The 7,052-nt window shown below is 44.1% G+C and overlaps 1 long non-coding RNA gene across 1 annotated transcript in view; it reads right to left on the bottom strand.

Moving 5' to 3' along the window:
* Window positions 1-7,052, bottom strand: part of LOC128777238 (uncharacterized) — a 157,053-nt gene that overhangs the window by 2,442 nt on the left and 147,559 nt on the right. The window contains exon 2 of the long non-coding RNA XR_008422430.1: window positions 372-444. This is a non-coding gene — a long non-coding RNA (uncharacterized LOC128777238). The remainder of the gene's footprint in view (window positions 1-371; window positions 445-7,052) is intronic.

The following is a 7,052-nucleotide window of genomic DNA, read 5'->3' as shown; positions in this document are numbered from 1 at the left end:
TAGAAAAGAGGTAAGAGGAAGATCAGAAGAGAGAAGAAACAACTTCAACTCAACTCAAATGCCACTCATCTCAAAACCCCAACTCAAATGCCGCTCAAAAGGCATCTCTTTCTTCTATCTCCCATTATCCCTTTCTACATCTTGACTTACCAGGATAAAATTAAATATATTTTAGACAGTTCATGAGAGGTGTGGTGTGTGCGTGTGTGTGCGTGTGTTTAGTGGCTGGCGGCAAGAAGGGGAGGGGCAGAGAGAGGAGGTCAGAGGATCCAAGCAGGCTCTGGGATGACAGCAGAGAGCCTGAGGCGGGGCTTGAACTCAGGAACGATGAGCCACCCAGGTGCCGGGAAAGTGCCTTTAAAATCACCTACCTCAGCTCTGTGCTGACAGCTCAGGGCCTGGAGCCTGCTTTGGATTCTGTATCTCCCTCTCTCTGCCCCTTCCCTGCTCATGCTCTGTCTCTCTCTGTCTCTCAAAAATGAATAAATGTTAAAAAAAATTTTAATAAAAAAAAAATAATAAAATCCTACCTCAGACCCATTTTCTATATATTAGGAACTGAGGTTCCAGAGGCATTAGGTGGCTCATCTAAGAGTGTCTCTAGGAAACAGAGATGTTACTTCTGGAATGACCAGTATATCCTCACTTCTGATTTTCAGTACTCCAGGATGTTTAGTCCCTATCCTAGGAAGGACTGATGAGGATGGCCACTCCTACCACCAGGACTCTAATCCGGCATGCTGCTTGCTAAACAGCATCCCTCCCCACGGGGCATTTTCAAAGTCTCCACTGTTGCCAGCCATTGTGTTCACTGGCTCCAAGCCAGCAGACAAGCATTTGAACTTCTGCACCTGAGATGATTCCTAGCCCTTCAGGGAACCAACAGCCTGGCTTTCTTTATAGTATTACACTTCCAGGAAAAAAAAATATTTTCGCAGAGTGTTCTAATTCGCAGGAGTATTTACATCTATAAGGCACAAGGCAAGCCTTAAAAATTCGGTGAGATGACAGAGTTTTAAAGCCTATCATATGAGAAAATATGCCCTCTCTTGGCTTTTCCAAAGAAACATAAACCTTGGCTTACATGGTGGACAGAATGTTGTCACTTACAGTGTTTTTAGTGGCAAAACTAAAGGTTAATTTGAGCTACTTTTCATCAGGGCCAAAAAAAAAAAAAAAAGCATTCTGGAAAGACTAACACTATCCACCTGGTTTAAAGAGGATGGATCCAAGAACACAGTGGATTCTTAAATCTTTGGGAGCAAAAAGGCATCATTCTGTTCCTTGTCCACCTCATCCAGTTTTTGCCAGAGCAAGGTACATCAAGTTCATTTGTGTTCTCCAACCCTCTCCCAAAGATCTTAAAGATGAAAGAACACAGTTGAGATGCTGGTAGGAAAAGTTGTTTTGAGTATCGAATGCTAAGTATAGCATGAAGAACTTGATTATGCAAAACATTAAAATATGTTCGGGATATAAACACCAAATAAATAATAAACAGTCCGTTTGCTACACGCACTTCTATTTATCTGCCTTATGTTGGAGGACATACTGAACTCCGTACTTCAGAGGAGGGCCTTGAGGGGCGCCTGGGTGGCTCAGTCGGTTGAGCGTCCAACTTCGGCCCAGGTCATGATCTTGCTCTCTGAGAGTTCTAGCCCCCACGGCGGGCTCTGCGCTGACAGGTCGGAGCCTGGAGCCTGCTTCGGATTCCGCGTCTCCTTCTCTCTCTGTCCCTCCCCAACTTGTGTGCGCGAGCGTGCTCTCCCTCTCTCTCTGTCTCTCTCTCTCCCTCAAAAGTAAATAAACATTAAAAAAAATTCAAAAGAGGGCTTGAGGACTAGGGCTAAAGACAAAGGGCTGCAGTGGCTTCTATCTTTTTCTATCTGTAATTCAAGAAAAATTAACCGAAATGCAAAGAATGCTTTAATTTTTTAAATTTATTTGAGAGAGAGAGAGAGAGAGAGCTTGCACATAAGCAGGGTAGAGGAGCACAGAGAGAGAGAGAGAGCGAGCAAATCTCAAGCAGGCTCCATGCTCAGTGTGGAGCCCAACACAGGGTTTGATCCCATGACCCTGGGATTATGACCCGAGCCAAAATCAAGAGGTGGACACTCAACCGACTGAGCCACCCAGGTGCCCCCAAAGAATACTTTTAAGTCACGTTTTTCTTTTTTGGTTCAATGGCAGAAATACTCTCTTGGCAAATAAGCAGGTAAGAGACTCTACTACTAAAAACTCAAATATTGCCATTGTCAGTTTGGCCATGAGCCAAAAACTTCCAAATTTTTTACACACAACTACCTTGAGGTAACAGACAATAATAATAGCGGGACCTTTGGAGACAGGTACATAAAAATGTGTATCATAGGGGCACCTGGGTGGTTGAGCGTCCAACTTCGGCTCAGATCATGATCTCACGGTTCATGAGTTCAAGCCCCGTGTCAGGCTCTGGGCTGGCAGCTCGGAGCCCGGAGCCTGCTTCGGATTCTGTGTCTCCCTCGCTCTCTGCCCCTCCCCCGCTCACGCTCAGTCTCTCTCGCTCTCAAAAATAAACATTAAAAAAAATTTTTTTAATAAAAAAAAGAATGTGTATCATACTTTGTGCTGTTAAAAAAATCAGACCCACCTCAAAGTAAACGAAATATGAATCCATCAAATAATTATGAAATCCCTACAATAAATGCAAAGGCGCCATAAGTAATGCTGCTGCAGTAGACTGGTTACTCGCAAAGATGGTCACAAGAGCGGAGGTCACATGGCAGTGTTGTAATGGCTTTAGACGCAGGCAGACATGGAACCATCTTTTGTTCTGCCACTGGCCAACTGGGTGGCCTGTGTCAATGTTTTGGACCTCACTCCTACCCTCACTTCCTCCAGTGTGCAATCGAAGGAGATAATGAAAAGAGCACTGGGCAATGAGATGGGCATATGGAGATACTGAAGCTTAAAAGTACCAGTGACTTGAAAAAGATACTGTTAGGTGCTATGGACTGAATGTTTGTGTTCCCACAAATTTATATGTTGAAGCCCTAATCCGAATGTGATGGCATTTTGGAGGTGGAGCCTTTGGAAGGGGATTACGTCATAAGGGCGGAACCCTCATGAAGGGGATTAATACCATTAATAGGTAATGGGAAGACAGAAAGGTTGGAAGAGAAGGAGGAAGGCATAAAAAAAAAGTGGGGGGGTGCGCCTGGGTGGCTCAGTCGGTTAAGCGTCCGACTTCGGCTCAGGTCATGATCTCACAGTTTGTAGGTTCGAGCCCCGCGTCGGACTCTGTGCTGAGTCAGATCCTGGAACCTGTTTCGGATTCTGTGTCTCCCTCTCTCTCTGCCCCTCCCCTGTTCATGCTCTGTTACTGTCTCAAGAATAAATAAACATTAAAAATAATTTTTTTAAAAAAGGAGAAAAATGAGATGGGGTGAAGAATCAATGAAATCAGCTCAATTTTAAACTCGATTTTAATTTCACATTTTTAAAATCAACTGAAATTGATTTTGTGTGGCCCATCTACGTACATATATATAAAAAGAGGCCAGAGAAGCAACCAGCTCTCATTCTGCCACGTGAGGGTACCATGAAAAGTTGGCTGTCTGCAACCCAGAGGAGGACCCTTGCTAAAAGCTGATCATGCCAACACCCCGATCCTAGACTTCTGGCCCCCAGAATGTGAGAAATAGATTTCTGTTGTTTGTAAGCCACCTGGTATCTGGTACTTCATTATAGCAGCCTAAAGAAACTAAGTTATTAGGTTAAAAAAAAACTTACAGTACAATCACATTCTCGTCAAACATTTATCGATCTGTATGTTCCTCTAGTAGCCAAATATTTATTGAGCATTTAATAGCTGACAAGCCCTTTTTTGGTAAAAGAGACTATAATAGTGAACTAAAAATTAGACAAACTTCTGCCTTCATGGGGTCCACAGTCTACTACTGGTGACTGGTTATGACTAATTGAGTTTAATATCCCAACTGGGATGCCGGAGAGGAAGGGGGTAATGAGAGCTTGCAATGGTAGGATTTGATCCAATCAGGAAGGGCAGGGAAGTTTCCTAAGGAAACTGCATTTTAGCAGAGACAGAAAAATAAGTGGGCTTTGACCGCGTGAGAGGGAAGCATATGGGAAGCATGCACATAATGGTTAAGCAAATTGAGGCTGGAGTGAGCCGGGCGCTGTCCCAAAGCTCACCTTACCACCCACAGAATCCCAGTCATGATTCGGGGCCTGCCACTCAATTTCTCCATAGCAGTGACCTCACCTGTAAAATGGACATAACAGATCTCCTTATTTAATATGATTGTTACGAGAGTCAAAATAGACAAAATGAAAAGAGCTTAGCATGGTGCCCAATATTCGGAATATATTTAATAAATGCTAGAGAATACCAAAGTTGGCGGGGGGGGGGGGGGGGGGGGGGGGGGGGCGGGGAGGACAAAGAATGAAGACCCAAGTGCAAAGAGGGAATAGGGTATGCAAAGTCCCTGGGGCAGCATGATGACAAACACAGGGCTTCCTTCCCTGTTGGAAATTCTCCTTTTATTCTGAAAGCTGCTGGAAGCCATTGAAGGATTTAAGCAGCGGGAACTCCAGGGTCTCCATCATTTTCCCTCTCAAGCGTAGTGCTACATACAGCCCCACCTGCCCACCTTTGCACATGCTGGTTCCTCGTCATAGACTGTTCTTTCCACTTGTCTTCTCCTACTTGCTTCAGATTTCAGGCTAAGTGCCACTTCTTCAGAGAAGCTTGACCCCAACCAGCCAAACCCTAGTTAATAGCTCCCCTAGAGTGCAAGCTCGCTTTGCCTGATTGAGGTCTGTCTCCCCCACCTACATCTCCAGAGACGAGGCACTGTCAGTTACTGTGCCTCATTGTGTCCCCTACCATTAGCACAGTGGTTGGCCTCTAGTAGATGTTGATTTCATAGTAGGTAATGGGAAGACACAAAGGTTGGAAGAGAAGGAGGAAGGTAACAAAAAAAAAAAAAAAGTGTGGGGGGGGAACGCCTGGGTGGCTCAGTCGGTTAAGCATCCGACTTCGGCTCAGGTCATGATCTCACAGTTTGTAGGTTCGAGCCCCGCATCAGACTCTGTGCTGAGTCAGAGCCTGGAGCCTGTTTCAGATTCTGTGTCTCCCTCTCTCTCTGCCCCTCCCCTGTTCACGCTCTGTCTCTGTCTCAAGAATAAATAAACATTAAAAAAAAATTTTTTTTAAAAAGAAAAATGAGATGGGGTGAAGAATCAATGAAATCGGCTCAGTATTGGACTCGATTTTAATTTCACATTTTTAAAATCAACTTAAATTGATTTTGTGTGGCCCATCTATGTACAGATGTTCTAAAAAGAGAGAAAACTGATCTGGACTTTGAGAGATCTAAGCTGGAGACATGTTTAGGGTCATTAGAACATGAACAATAGTGGGGCACCTAGGGTCTGACTCTTAGTTTCGGCTCAGGTCATGATCCCACGTTTTGTGGGTTTGAACCCGCGTTGGGCTTTGCACTGACAGTGTGGAGCCTGCTTGGGATTCTCTCTCTCTGTCCTCTCCTCTCTCTCTCTTTTCCTCTCGCTCTCACTCTCACTCTCTCAAAAATGAATAAAAACATTACGCAAAATGGCTGAAGCAAGGGAATGGGGAATAGCAGGGCCTTTGGAGACAGATCTTTTGGGGTCAGTACCTGTGTGGGCAGGTTGCTAAGTCTCTAGGCCTCCTTTAAGAACAAGACATAGGTAGGACCCTATCATAGCCAGTCACGCTTTCAACAACGTGCTTCCCATGTAGCCAGGCTGCTTACACCTACCCAGCTGGTCACCCAGGTTACCCTGAATGTTAACCATACAGAAAAATGAGATATTTCCATTGACTTGGCATCTGGAGTTTCTCAAGTTCAGACTGATATCTGTCAGTTAGAGATATGCATAATTTTACCTCTCCCCAGCTCCGTCACTGGGTTGTTGTGGAGAACATGCAAAATCTCAAACAGAAATCAAACACATGAAGATGCCATTATCATGATAGAGATTACGTGATAATAGCCATGATAATATCTTTTTTTTTTTTTTCCATCCTAGGAAAAGAGAGAAACACATTCCACTGGAGTCCATCTTTTCAGATACCTTAGCAGTTAAGAACATGGGTCTCGGAAGTCCAAATAACTTGGGTGTAAACCTGGCTCAATTATTTCGTAGCGGCCTAGTCCTGAATCGGGGACTTAGTTTTCTTAAGTCTTTCTTCCAATCTATAAGATAATAATAGCCCCTCTTCCCAAAGTTGTTTATTAGGGGACACCTATGATGGGCTTTGCACAGTGCCAGGCATAAGTAGTGCTTAATAAATGTGAACAATTAATACAGTATCATTATCGTTAGGAGTGTTCTGGAAAGCAGTGACCAAATGGAGGAATCATTGAATCTTGCCCAAATTCTTTCAGTATCCTCTCTTCTGGGCTGTATTGCCCCAGATCCGAGATGTTGAGTGAGATGGCAGAGTTCCCTGCAACACAATGGAGAGTTCTTACCTTCCCCACTCTCTCTTTAATTAGGACACGTTAAGTGTCGTCATCCCAGGCAAGGGATCCATGGGGAAAAATCAGGTAATAGTTTGGGTCAAGGTGTATACAGAAAGGCAAACCTATTCCCAGCCAATGCAGAGGATCCATTTTGGGGACTCCACCCCAAAATATCACTAGGGTCCCTTCCAGGCCTGGCTCGTTTCTTATCTAGCCATGTGACCTTGAGTAAGTCATTTCACCGTTTGGGTCTCATTATCTATCATCTTTAACTGTGACATGAGAAAGGGGAGAACGGAGGGCGGAACAGAGCTGCGAATTATCTCTAAGTTCTCCCCAAGTTGTAGGTGTTATGATTCCATGCTTCTAGACTAATTGGTGCCTGTCCCTTCACTGATCCTAGCAAATGTTTGTTAGATGCTAGCTCCTCCCCCAAGGAAATTTCATGTACAAAAAAAATACCATTTTTATATTATCTAATTCTTTATAAAATTGCTAATTGTCATTCAATAAAGAAGCCAACCATTGAGTTGATAATGT

The sequence above is a fragment of the Panthera pardus genome, unplaced genomic scaffold (genome assembly GCF_024362965.1).
Source record: "Panthera pardus isolate Hobbes unplaced genomic scaffold, ASM2436296v1 HiC_scaffold_16, whole genome shotgun sequence".
NCBI classification, from domain to species: Eukaryota; Metazoa; Chordata; class Mammalia; order Carnivora; family Felidae; genus Panthera; species Panthera pardus.
Note: the sequence above shows the minus strand (reverse complement) of the source record. Positions and strands in the feature narration are given on the sequence as shown.